The sequence below is a fragment of the Triturus cristatus genome, chromosome 6, assembly GCF_964204655.1.
Source record: "Triturus cristatus chromosome 6, aTriCri1.1, whole genome shotgun sequence".
In the NCBI taxonomy this organism is placed as follows: domain Eukaryota; kingdom Metazoa; phylum Chordata; class Amphibia; order Caudata; family Salamandridae; genus Triturus; species Triturus cristatus.
Genome location: NC_140589.1, coordinates 1,906,233,951 through 1,906,248,141, shown reverse-complemented (window position 1 = coordinate 1,906,248,141; position 14,191 = coordinate 1,906,233,951). Strand labels below are relative to the sequence as shown.

At 50.5% G+C, this 14,191-nt stretch overlaps 1 protein-coding gene across 1 annotated transcript in view; it reads left to right on the top strand.

Moving 5' to 3' along the window:
* LOC146822404 (uncharacterized) overlaps positions 1-13,180 on the top strand; it is a 251,096-nt gene extending 237,916 nt beyond the window's left edge. The window contains exon 3 of the transcript XR_014963286.1: positions 12,904-13,180. The gene's annotated coding sequence lies outside the window, so the exon portion shown is untranslated. The remainder of the gene's footprint in view (positions 1-12,903) is intronic.
* Positions 13,181-14,191: the final 1,011 nt, after the last annotated feature.

Sequence of the window (14,191 nt, the reverse complement as noted above, 5' to 3'; positions counted from 1 at the left end):
GGATGACATTGCAGTAGCAACTTAGACGCCGCCCTTGCACACTGACGTCAGTTCTGAACACGACTTTCCGTGCCAGAAATGCAGAGCCATGCAAGACACTGACCACTGGTGCACAAACCAAGGGCCCTGAAAGGATATCCTTAACCCTAGAAATCAGTTCGCAGAACGGGGAGGATGGGTGGGGCGGTAGGGAATCTATAACTAACTAATGTTTCTTACAGATATATTGTCACCGAAGGTAAGTAACTGGTTCATATGAAAGAAACACGTTAGTTATAGATTCCTTGCCTTAGAATAGATACCCTAGCAATACCAACCCCTGTGGTGGGTCTGCGAACCAATCTCACACCAGAAAGTCCTGGAGAACAGAACGGCCAAAGAAGCCGTCTCTCCGGACTTGACTGTCAAGGCAGTAGTGTTTCGTAAATGAGTGCAACGAAGCCCACGTAGCTGCCTGACAGATGTCATTCAGAGGAACGCCTCATCCGAGACCAGTAGTTGCTGCCGTCACCCTGGTGAAATGGGCGTGCAGCCCCACTGGAGGCTCCTTTTTTGCCAGAGAATAGCAGACCTTGATACACAAAACGACCTATCAGGAGATAGTTGGTTTGTGTACGGCCCGATCTTCCTTTGCACCCACGTACCCAACAAAGAGCTGGTCATCCACCCGGAACTGTTTGGTGCGATCCAGATAAAAGGAAAGCGCACGTTTTGGGTCCAGACGGTGGAGCCTCTCTTCCTCTTTTGAAGGATGCGGAGGAGGAAAGAACATGGGCAAAGTGATGGTCTGCCCGATGTGAAAGGTAGTGACAACCTTGGGCAGGAAGGATGGACGAGTCCTGAGAACTAACTTGTCCAGATGAACAGACAGGAAAGGAGGCTTAGATGAAAGAGCCTGAAGCCCACTTACTCTTCTGGCAGATGTGATGGCTACCAGGAATGTAGTTTTAAGCGTCATAAGCCTCAAAGGACAGTTGTGAAGCGGCTCAAAGGGAGCGCACATTAAATAAGTCAATACTAAATTCAAGTCCCACTGAGGCATAACAAAAGGAATAGGAGGAAAGAGGGGAGTTATGCCTTTCAAGAAACGATTTACAACTGGGGACTTGAAAAGAGAAGGCTGATCTATAAGCCGAAGGAAGACAGAGATGGCCGAGAGATAGCCCTTGATAGTGGACAGAGCAGAGCCCTGCTGGGCCAAAGAAAGTAGGAACAAGAGAACCTCAGAAAGAGAGGCAGAGAGGGGACCCACAGCCTTTGCTGTGCACCATGCCACAAATTTGTTCCAACGACAGGCGTATACCGTCTTAGTGGAGGGACGCCTGGCTGCCAAGATTACATCACAAACTTCGGGAGGCAGGTCAAAAGACGTAAACTGCCGCCGCTCAATCTCCACGCAAGGAGGTGGAGGCTGGACATGTTCGGTTGGAGGACCGTTTCCTGGTGCTGAGACAGAAGATCCCCCCGAAGAGGCAGATGGGTCTGAGGATCGATTGCCATGTTGAGCAGCTCGGGACACCAGACTCTTCGTGCCCAATCCGGAGCCACAAGGATGACTAGGGCCCGGTCTTGCATGATCTTCTTCAGCACTCTAGGCTGAAGTGGTGTAGGCGGATAGACGTACAACAGACCACAACTACACTTGCGACGAAAAGCGTTGCCTAGCGAGTGCCGCCTTGGAAATTCCAACTGCAAGAATTGCTGACATTGCACTGTCTCTTCGTGGCTAATAGATCTAACCAAGGCTCTCCCCACTGTCGAAAGAGACCTTGCACCACCTCTGAGTTCAGACGCTATTCGTGATCCATCATGCACCTGTGGCTGAGATCGTCCGCCCCGACGTTCAGTGAACCTGCCAGTTGCTGAACCATCAGGGATATGCCCTGATGTGCCAACCATGTCCACGACCCTACCCCGCCTTGTTTGTTTCAGTACCACACGGCGGTGGTGTTGTCCGTGAACACCTGCACTACTCTTCCCTGGACAGAGGGAAGGAATGCCTTGAGTGCAAGACGGATCGCCCAGAGCACCAGAAGGTTGAAATGGAGCCCGGACTCCGCCGGAGACCAGAGGCCACTGATCTCCGTCACTCCCATGTGGCTGCCCCATCCCAGAAGGGATGCGTCCGTCACCACTGTGAAGTCTGATTGGGGAAAGGCGAGGCAACTGCCGTTGACCCATTCCTGGTTCGTGAGCCACCACTGCAATTGTCATGCAGTGCCCTCCGAGATCTGGACGCAATCGGACTGATTCCCCTGAAGATGCGCTCACTGGAACTTTAGGTCCCACTGAGGAGCCCGCATATGCCACCTGGCATGATCGACCAGCAGGATGCAGGAGGCCATGAGGCCCAGCAGCCTCAAGGTCAGCCTGACCGAAACCCGGGATAGAGGCTGATAGATCGGAATCATAGCCCGAATATCCCAGACTCGCTGTTCGGGAGGATAGACCCGAAACCGCGTCGTGTCCAGAACCGCTACGATGAAGAGGAGCTTCTGAGACGGAATCAGGTGTGACTTCAGCACATTGATGGAGAACCCCAGTGAATGCAGGAGGCCAGCCGTAGTCTGGAGGTGGGAGACGACTACCTGGGGTGAGCCCACCTTCAACAGCCAGTCGTCGAGATAGGGGAAGACTGAAACCCCTGATCTGCGCAGATGAGCTGCGACCACCGCCATCACTTTTGTGAACATCTGAGGTGCGCTAGTAAGGCCAAAGGGGAGCACGGTAAACTGAAAATGCTCGTGGCCTACCGTGAACCTCAGATAATGCCAGAGGGCCGGCAGGATGGGGATGTGAAAATAAGCGTCCTGCAAGTCCAGCGCTACCATCCAGTCTTCCGGGTCGAGGGCAGACAGGACATGAGTCCTGTGCTCTCCATGCCATTGGAATCAAGCTATCCTGGCTGAAGAGGGGTGAAACCCTGAAACCGGTCCTAGGATGCTTGTTTCCAGTCCAGGGAGGACCTGGCCTGGCAGTTTGGGCTGGACTGTTCCCATTGGGCGCAGGGTCAAGACTGATTTGCATATGGCTGGGTCCAAACTGGAATGGCATGATGAGCAAAAAAACGATGGATTTAGGCCCAGATCTCTGTATGTCTGGGTGAATGTATGATATTGTTCTGCATTCTGTCCATCAATAGTTCTTTTCGCATTGGACCTGAGCAAGCGTCAACATCTTGAACTTCTCCTTCCGGAGGAAGCGGTTGACGTTCTTCAGACCCAAGACAGGACGCAGGCCCTTGTCCTTCTTGGGAACCAGAAAGTAGTGGGAATAACAACCACGACCTACTTCTGGGACAGGAACGTGCTCGATGGCCACCTTGGCCAAGAGAGCTATAACTTCCTGTTGGAGAAGGCCCAGGTGATCCTCCGACATGCAGTGGTATTGCGGTGGCATGGCAGGACGGCTAACCTCGAAGGGGAGGGAGTAGCCACTTCTGACTATCTGCAAAATCCACCTGTCTGATGTGATGGTGCACCAGTGGGGGAGGTGATGACAGGTCCTGCTGCCCACTGGCGTTTGATGGGCCTGAAAAGTCAGGAAAGGAAGGCCCCTGTTACCGGCCGCGCGAAGGCTAGGAACCTTGATGCGGCCTGTGGCTCTGGCCAGAATGTAGGGGGGCACCCCTTCTGTAACCACAAAAGGGGCGAAAAGCAGACTGTGCAGGGTGGCTGGAGAGGCCCAAGGACTTGGCCGTAGCCTGTGAGTCCTAGAAACGCTCTAGATCATTGTCTGCTTTGTCGCCAAAAAGGGATGGCCATCAAAGGGCATGTCCATGAGAGTGTTCTGGACATCCCCTAAAAAGCCAGTCGATCTCATCCAGGCATAGTGACGAAGGGCTACTGACATGGAAATCGTCCTGCCCAGAGAGTCAGTGGTATCCAGCCCACAACGGATGGTAAACTTTGCCGCATCCCTCCCGGCGGCAACAGCCTGGGAGAGTACTGTCCGGGCCTCCTCTGGACACTAAGGCAGCACCTGCGCCACCGTATCCCACAAAGAGTGGGTATTATGGCCCAATAGACATGCAGTGTTTACCTACCGCAGTCCTAAGCTGGCGGAGGAGAAAATCTTCTTCCCAAGGTGATCCAGCTTCTTAGGTTCCCTTTCTGGTGGAGCAGTAGATAAGGCACTCTTGGAAGCGGAGGCTTGGACCACCAAGCTCTGTGGGGTGGAGTGTTGGGAGAGGAAAGTGGGGTCGCCCAGAGCCATGCAGTGGTGTTGGGTAATTATCCTATCTACGGGAGCCCCCGTGTTGGCCTGGACCAGGTGCCCAAAAGGACGTCGGTAAGGGCCTTATTAAACTGCAGCAGAGGCTCCAAAGAGCTCGCAGCCGGCTGAAGCACCTCTGTCAGGAGGTTAGTCCATACCGCCACCTTAGGAAGCTCGAGGTGAAGAGCCTTGGTTGCCCTACGCAACACCACTGCATATGACGCTCTCTCCTCCGTAGCCAAAGTAGGAGAAAACATGCCAAGGTCAGGTGAAGTGTCTAGACCACTGGCATCCCCCAGTTCCTCTCTCCAGTCCTGCTCAGAATCTAGCTCATCAATGAGAGGGTCACCTGGCCCCTCTCAGTCCTCCTCCTCATCCTCTGGGTACCAAGCTGGTTAAAAAGGGACCCTAGGACTTAACAGGGGCACAAAAGCCCCTCTCAACACCGGATCTGGCGTCGAGCGATGCCAGTCTGGCCCCTTGTCCACATCAGGATGGAGGCCGGGGTCGACGCCTGTCAGGAGTACGACCGGCGTCGGTAGCGAAAGCAGTGTCTGAGGCAGCGGCACTGGTGGAGGTGTCATAAGGTCAACCGGCGCCAATCTGGATCCAGGCGTGGATCCAAGGGAGACCTGTGGCGCTGGGGCCAGACACACCGGTGGAGAAGCCCTAGGTACCCCTGCCGAATCCGCGGGCCCAAAGCCGTGCAGGCGGGTTCGGGCTGCCCAAAGATGGCGTGCATGACCTCCTAAAACTTACGAAGCTGGGCAGGAGTCGCCCCGGGTCCCAGAAAGGGAGGAAAGCTTGGAGTTGACTCTTCGGACTCCGCAGGTGGAGCCGGGGGGAGGGGCACTGCCCACATCCCTCATCGCGTCAGCCGACCGACAAGGAGAAGTCGAAGAGTGATGATGCTTCTTCGACTTCTTCTTGTGCTTCGACTTACCCGACCCTGAGTGTAAAGACTTCGAAGACTTGGAAGAGTGATGATGACTTTGCGACTGGTCCCTCGAACTCCCTCACGACTGGGACCTCGAACGGCACGGAGCCGACTGCCGGCGCTCAAGAAGCTTTCGGGACCGCTCCCACAAAGTCTTCGGAGGCATGGACCAGCAGTAGCAGCACGACTTGGGGTCGTGGTTGTGCTCCAGGCAAAAGAGGCACACGCGGTGCGGATCCGTAACCGACATCAGTCGGCTACAGGAACCGCATGACTTGAAACCGGGCATCCATAGTTGCACCAGGAGTCGTAGACTCAAAAAGATGACGACAAAAGTCGCTAAAAAATTTCAGTCTTATAGTGACTGGAGGTACCGCTCTCTCCGGATCTGCGCTGGCTGGTGCGGAAAATGAAAGCACTGACATCAGCGCGTGAGGTCGGCGTCTAAGTAGCTACCGCAACATCATCCTGGCAACATGATGCCAACGACTGACGCGGAGCCGACCAACGCCACCTTCCGGGGCGCAGAGGTACTTCTGACGAAAATCTTTACGGATCCAGTCTGAAGCCTGGGGGTAATTCTATGGTTAGGAATCTATAACTAACATGTTTCTTTCAGATTAAAAGCACAACAAAGCTCCTGAATCTGATATCTTCCAAGGAATCACAATATAAGGTCTGTAGTTTGCAAATGGAGTAATGTTACTTGGTGACTCAGAATTGTTGACACATCGCCCGTCAGCATAACACCAATCAATTAATTGATCAGGCCCACTTTAGTCATCCATTACTAATAATGCTGAGAAGACTCTGCGTTCTTGTTAATCAATGTCTTGATTAATTTAATTCCTGATGACATCTAAAGTTACTCAGTTCATGAGAATACCCAGTGGATATAATATTGATAGCGCTTACACGCCGCCACATCTCTTCTTCTAATAACAGCCACCCTATCACAGCCGCACATCACACTGCCTCATTATTATCATTGACACTCTCTCTGTTCTGAACTCTTCCCAGACTCACTTTGCTGTAGGTAGCGCCTAGACCCACTTTTTTCTTCATAGCCCCTGCTCTGGCTCCACTATTGGTAACGCCTAGACATGCTGCTCTAGATGTCACTTACATCTGTTCTTTTCAGGATCATACCTTATTCTGGCCTTAATGTTCCTGTTCTCTCCCTGCTACAGATCCAGTTTGCTCTATATTCTACTCTCGTCTGCTCTGCTTGTGGTCGTAACTTGCTGCGCTCTGGATATTCCTCTTGTTGTTCTCTGAGAGAGAGTGCCCAAACCCACTGTGCTTAAGATGGCACCTATGCCTGCCCTGCTCGGGTTATCCCTGGTGTCGCTCTGTTCTCCTTAGCTCTTAGACCTACTGTGTTCTTCATAGCCCCTGCTCTGCTGTAGGTAGCACCTAGACCTGCTGCTCTAGATGACATCTACATGTGTTCTGTTCAAGGTCATACTTTATTGTGCCCTTAATAATCTTATATCCGCTCTGCTATAGATAGTGCCTAGACACACTGTGCTGTGCATAGTGCCTACACTTGCTGTGCTATAGATTCGTGACTAGACCCGCTGCTCTGAATAGCATCAACACCTGCTCTCGGTCCTACCTTATTGTTCCCTTAATATTCCTGTACTCTCTCGGCTATAGATAGCGCCGAGATCCACTCTGCTCCGGGATGTAACTTGCTATCCTCTGGTTATACCTGTTGTCGCTCTGTGAGAGATAGCGCCCAGACCCACTGTGCATAAGATCGTACCTACACCCGCCCATCTTGGGTTATCTCTGCTGTCTCTCTGCTCTCTATAGCGGCTAGAGACCCACCGTGAATATATCCCAGATTCATAAACCGTTCAAACACCGACCACTGTCAATAGTCAGTTGAGATGCGGGACCATAAAGATTGTAAATTAACTGTCCCAGTAATACTGGAGTTGTGTTCTCTGCACCATGTACTCTTTAAGGTAGTAGGCCTCATTGTAAAATTTTAATGATAATTTAAACTACATTTTAGATCAGTCTGAGCTGCAGGTGCACAGTTATAATAAAAATCTAAAACCCATCTATAGCCAAACTTTTTTTTAAAAATGCCACGCTTGTTTTCCCTGAGGCCTGTTGTGTGGTGTGATACTACTGAAACCTTACAAAGACATTGATATGCCTGTTGAGTACTTACACACCCCACTATTAACCACAGGATGATGTTATCAGAGGCCGGGACACCCTACTCATCCTGTTGGACTTGGCCCTTCTGGCGGGTTCACCCCCAAAACTTTTTGCATTATCCTAGCTTTTTCCCTATGGAGTGTTAGTGGTTTTAGACCCCTAGGCACTTTAGCACTGTGTCCCAGTGTAAAGTGCGTGCGCTCTGTGTTACATTTAGTGAGACTGGCCTGCCCTCCCATAGGAATGCATGGGGGATATGTGTGTCCATGGTAGTTCCTGAGGCGTGGGGAGTGCAGGGTCGAGTTTGGTATGTGCGAACTTGTGAGATTGAATGCTGCGCGATGATGTGTGCGGCGTTACTGTATCTAGTGTAGAAGTGCCACTTCTAGAAGCTGGCATGTCTGTGTAATAAATGTGAAGTGACTGTCTGGCTCGTGATTGGCTGGCGTGCCTGGCTCCAGGAGTCAGGATGGGTCTGCCCCGGTGGTGAATGGAGAGATCTGCATGCTGATGGCAGGGAGGAGTACACCTGGGACCTGAATAGGGCTGGGCCTTCCCTACACAATGCTGGCTCTGCCCCCTGTGGTGCGACTGATGTCCCTAGCCTGTCCAGTGAATGGGGAGAGGGGCTGAGCACAACAGAGTGCTCCAAAACCAGTTGCATCTGGTTTTTCCTTAACCCTGCAGCCTGAGACAAAGGAAACGTGTATATAAAAAGGGGCTGTGACCCCATGGAAAATGTTCTTCTGATCCTAACTTGAGGGGGGAGCGCTGCTGGTGCTGGGCGCCAGGAGGACTGCCACTGGGGACTGCCTCCCTGCCTGGAGGGCCCTGTGAGCTGGCCCCTGGGCCCAGCCCTTGCCCCCCTGCCTCCTGAAAGACTTTCCCTGGACTTGGCCTTTATTGAAAAGAAGCGCTCGCTCTTTATTGCTGGGGAGAGCTTTTCACTTTTAACGCTGGACTGTGGACGTTTGCATTTATTCCCAAAAAAGCGCTTTGCTTAGCGCTGTGCTTCGTGAGCAGCTAAAGAATTCCCCGAGGTGTGGAGGATTCCCCCGTGCTCCGAGAAAAAGCGGGAGCCCACCCTGCGTTATGCCGCATCATTAACTTATTTAAATTGCGGGTGCCCACCCCGCATACTAGTGCCTGTCGCGGGTGCCCAGCCCGCATACTAGTGCTGGTGGCGGGAGCCCACCCCGCTATTTTCTTTATCTGAGAAACGGGAGCCTACCCCGTATTGACGCCGCATTGCCGAGACCGTAAAAGAAAAATCACCGCCGCAACCCGGGCTTGGCCAGGAAGCCAGGCAGCCTCGGTGGAGACGTGGGCAGGGCTTAAACAGGAAGCGGATGGGAGCCTACCCCGCGCTCCTGTGACAGAAACAAGGAAAAGAAGATGAAGACAGGAGTCCAGACGAAGGGCGGGAGCCTACCCCGCCTCCGTCGGTGAGGGAAGCCCGCGCATCCCTGGTGAGTAGGGCCTCGCGCCCCAGCGGGTGGAAGTAACAGCGGTGGACAGCGGGGCTCTCATGTGGAAAAAGAGCCCCGTGCGTGCTGCTGCTTTGCCGAGTGAGGAGCCCGGGAGATCTACGCGTACAGCCTGAGACCCGACAGAGCCCCGGTGAGTGGGGGCTCTTTGATGTATGTGGCGAGGTGCTCACAAGAGCATTGTTGCTGCCTTCCCCCCGCAAGAGAGACGGGTGGCAGCATTATCTCGATTAAGGAGCCCCGTGGGGCTCACCCAAGCATTGTTGGCACCTCCCCCCCTGCAAGAGAGACAGGAGGTGGCAAACCCAAGCCTCGGGGATTGGAGCTTCTCTTGGGCATTGTAGGAACCAAGTGAGGGTTCCCAGGGCACCGTAGTGTCCAGGCTTTTCCCCCAGCTGCCCCGTGTGATAGAGGGCAGCTGCAACCTGGCACAGCTCTGCTACAGAGGGCACAGTGAATGCCAGTGCCCATCTTGGTGATTTTACAGCTGCCCAGCAATTAGTGGGCAGCTGCAACGTTTAGGCCTGATCTTTTGCACCTTCTGCCTTCGCTGCCTGCACAGCCCAGCCCTGACATCTTGGACAAAGGGCGTTTGAGCCCCTGAGAGGCCAAGTTGGCCTGGGGACAGTTTTTCTGTGTTGTGCCCTCACCTAGGGTACATGGTCATTTCTACATGTGTACTTTTGCGTAATGTGCATTGCCTTTATGCTTATTCCTATTTCTAAATGTGTCTATGCTTAGGAGATTGTTTTCCTAGTATAGGTTATGCTAGTGAGGTCAGGGTTCCCTGCGTGATATATGCCTAAGGTGTTTAGGATTGCGTAGGGTGTACTTACCTTTTACCAGTAGTTACTGGTTGTGCTCTACAGTTATAATTTGTGTTACAGTTGGTATATGTTTTACATCTACAATTGGTGATTTGTGCTAATTCTGACAGTGGTCCATGTGGCCCTGCCCTGTGTAAATAGTCCCCTGTAAATTCTGCCCAGTACCAGTTGGCACAGTGTAAATTGTGTGAATGTTATCTAATGTGTTTTGGTATAATACAAAGGCTATTTTTATATATAACCTTGTGTGGAGTTTCTTTTGTGGTGGACCTAGGGTGTTGTTGCTGTGTGCACGCGCAAACGCTTTACACATTGCCTCCGGGATAAGCCTGACTGCTCGTGCCAAGCTACCAAGGGGGTGAGCAGGGGTTATCTTTGGCGTGTATCTCCCCAGCCCTGACTTTGATTGGTGGTCTCTGCCTGGCTTTGGCACAAGCCTTAGCCAACCAGAGATCCCATTTCTAACACATCCCTAATAAAGATGCACTCCTGAGAGACACTTGTGGTTTCTTGGCATGGTTTTGGGAACAGTCATCTCTTTATTGCTTTTCTGAATTCTAGATCCGTATTGATGCTCCGTATTCTCTTTGGAAGTTTGCTCCACAGGTTGTGTGTCTGTACGGAGAAAGACCTCCCTTCAATGCAAAGTTTGTACCATGAGAGGAGCCGTTCTTGAACTGAGGGTCCTCCTTTGAGTGCACACGTTGAGTTTAGATTGTGAGAAGGTTGGTTCATCCCGCAGAAGGCTCAATTTTAAATGCTCTTAATCACATAATCTTCCTACAGATGCCTGTGTAGAGCGCCAGGTGCAGGTGTAATTCCTTAAACGAACCTGCACAAAACGTTCCTGTAATAGTTAATCCAGTTGGGTTCAGCATTATAAGTTTTGTGCAGACCCTCCAAGGGGGGACACAATGGGTCTTTCCCATTTTAATTCCCCCAAGAACCATTGCTCTCCTACAGAGAAACAAAACTCTGAAGGATTTACACAACACACAGCATAAACATAGAACTTTACTCAAGGAACTGTCTTTTCTTGGATTGGTTCTCTGTTAAAATATATACAGCAGTGAAGTTATAAGTGCATTTCATTGCGGACATTCTAAAAAGAGAATTGCTTTATGAAGAATAGATTCAAATGGGCACCATCTGGTATACTCTGAAATAGCAGCAATCTGCTAAACAAAGGTGGCACCAAAAGGAATTTACAACATTGTTAGCAGGAGGCAGGGCCTGATAAATTTGATATGTGTCCTGTGCTATGAAGAGATGGTAGAAAGTGTCATGCTATCACATTAGACTAAACACACAGGCAACGCTAACAAAATTATTAAGTACAAACAAAAACACTGGCACTGAAGGAAACTACTTCCTTGTGAAAAAGTAAAATGCAGTCACTCAAAGTGAAATTAGCTAGTGGCTGAAGTTTGCAGACTGTAACCGGGTCGGAAGGATAACGCAACAGGTTTCGTCTGGTTAATGAAGGTTTTATTTTTAAATATTCTCTTCTTTTCGGGGAGGCCAGTTTTGGATAGACCGGTAGGGGAATGTAGAGCCTCAAAGGCGAGTGTTCCTCTTCTCTGTGTGGCTGTGGTGCGCTCGGATCAGCTGTCGGCGGCGTGGGTCCTCAGGCAAGCAGATGCAGAGAGGGGGACTCTCCGGGGTCCGTAAAACACAAACAGAGAAGCGTGGGTCAATACAACATTCCGTTGGTAAGAGTTTCAAGGGACTCGGGAGTGAGAGAATCACACTGGTGCACACGTGATAATAGAGAGTAAAACTGTACGTGAGTTGGGGTGTCGTGCCAGTGAGGGGAAAGTATTTTCTAATTACAAAACACAGGCGGCGAGCGGCAGCGTCTTTTAGCCCTCAGCCTTCTCCCGCCTCCCGACCCAACCCGAGAAATGGTCCCGTACCTGGGTCAGCCACGCTCCTCCGTGGGCGTGGCTCGGCGAAGCGTGGTTGCGGAGTCCTCCTGTCTCCGGCTTCCCGTCCTCCGTAGTACTCCCTCCGTTCTCCTGGCGTCGTCGTGGTTCGTCCTGCCGTTGATTCTCCGCTCCTCCGATCTCCTTCTCCTCGACTCTCGCTCCGGTGTCCAAGCACTTCCTGAATCGTTCTTCTTGTGGTCTTATTGGCTGCCTGATACCGCCGTCATCGAAGGGGGCGGGGCTGTCTGGGAGCATGGCCCAGTTAAAGGGACCTGCTTCATATTCCGATACATCCGTTAGGGAAGCCGTCCATGAATCTCCCTGGGGAGCACAAAGCATAGGGTCCGTGAGTTCCCGAGCTTCCCACCAGTCACCCCCTGGTCTGATGTCTTCCCTGCTGACCTTGTGACACAGACCCACTGCCCCATTCTGTATTCTGTAGTGGGTGGAAGCAAAATGTGAATGGCACAACAACTGACCAATGGATGGAGAGCTGAAAACCCAATAATTAAGTATATTATATATGTAATTTTCGTAAAATAAAAGGTCTTGGTTTACACCAGATCAAAAACGGATAATGGTGCAAGTGTCATTCTGTAGGTGTGCACATCTCTGGAGAAACATCTGCATGCCTGCAGAAGGATGCATCAGTAGCCACATCATTGCACCTTTTGTTTTTCTTTTTTTCCGATATTTTGCATCAATGGGAAAGCCTATACACCTAAAAGGTGAGACTTATTGACTTTGCCAGTGTGTGTTTAAAATGGTTCTAAACCTCTTGTTCCTAGTGTAGATCTGGTCAGAGCCTCAGATCTCTGGAGTTACACTATGTGGAAGATGCTCAGATTACCTGTCGGGGTCCTATCCCGTGCTCTCTGATAGTATAAAGGACTTCCTTAGAGCAGTTGTTTGTTTCCTGCCTTTATTGTGATGCTTGGTGTTGCAGGGTCCATTAACTGGAAAAGGCTCCATCTTGTATTATTTGTTAGGCTGTGTGATAACTGAATGCATTCCCTGGATAAGAAGGGCAGCATGTTGTCACTAGGGAATTAACATTTTAGTGTGTTGTAGGGAGAGGGTCTGACTCACTGAACAAGGAATCTTCTCTTGTGTCTTGTTGCTCCTTGAGTTCACAGTCCTCGATAGAAGGGGGTCACAGAAAAATTGTATGCCCTTACTCTGCCTGTTGCATCTTTACATTGAAAGTGTGATCTAGAATTTCTTCAGCACACTTGTCTATATGGACAATTAAATGTCTAATTAAATGCCAAACGATGTTTGTGATGGACTCTGCATTTCAGCTCATTCAGTGTTTGTTTCTCTTAATCTAACAGGTGAAATAAATGCAGTAATAAATAAAAAGGGAAATGAATTAAACATCACTCGTGTAGGAAGTGATGTAAAAACAGTATACCTCGAAATCTCTTCCCTTGAAGGTCTATGCTTCTCCAAAGTCTTTTTACAGCAGAAAACCCAAACTGCCCAATGAGCTCTGTACTTGGCTCTTAGGCATCAGGTGATAGACATATAAGACTTAACACACTGACACACTGAAGCAAGCCTGATTACGAAGGAAGCAGCATCAACAAATCCACACTGGGGAGAAACTGTTTGAATGTACAGAATGTGATATGGCATTTATTACCAAACGATACCTAACACAACACCAAAGTGTCCACCTAGGGGAGAAACCGAATAAATGTACAGAATGTAATAAAGTGTTCCGAAGGAAGAATAATCTAAAGCAACATCTCAAAATTCACACCGGTGAGAAACCGTATGAATGTACTGAATGTGACAAGGCGTTTATTACCAATCAACACCTAATGCGGCATCAGAAAATCCACACTGGTGAGAAACTGTATGAATGTACAGAATGTAATACAGTGTTCCGAAAGAAGAGTAATCTAAAGCAACATCAGAAAATCCATACTGGTGAGAAACCGTTTGTGTACGTCCCGACCTTTCTTTGCGCCCAGGTACCCAACAAAGAGCTGGTCATCCACCCGGAACTGTTTGGTGTGATCCAGATAAAAGCAAAGCGCATGTTTTGGGTCCAGACGGTGGAGCCTCTCTTCCTCTTTCGAAGGATGCGAAGGCGGAAAGAACGTGGGCAAAGTGATGGTCTGCCCGATGTGAAAGGCAGTGACAACCTTGGGCAGGACGGATTGACGAGTCCTGAGAACTACCTTGTCCGGGTGAACAGACATGAAAGGAGGCTTAGATGAAAGAGCCTGGAGCTCACTCACTCTTCTGGCAGATGTGATGGCAACCAGGAATACAGTTTTCAGCGTCAGAAGCCTCAAAGGACAGTTGTGAAGTGGCTCAAAGGGAGCGCACATTAAATAAGTCAATATTAAATTCAAGTCCCACTGAGGCATAATGAAAGGAATAGGAGGAAAGAGGAAGAAACGATTTACAACTGGGGACTTGAAAAGAGAAGGCTGAGCTCTAAGCCGAAGGAAGACAGAGATGGCCGAGAGATAGCCCTTGATAGTGCCCAGAGCAGAGCACTGCTGGTCCAAAGAAAGGAGGAACAAGAGAACCTCAGAAAGAGGGTCAGAGAGGGGATCCACAGCCTTTGCTGTGCACCACACCACAAATTTGTTTCACCGACAGGCG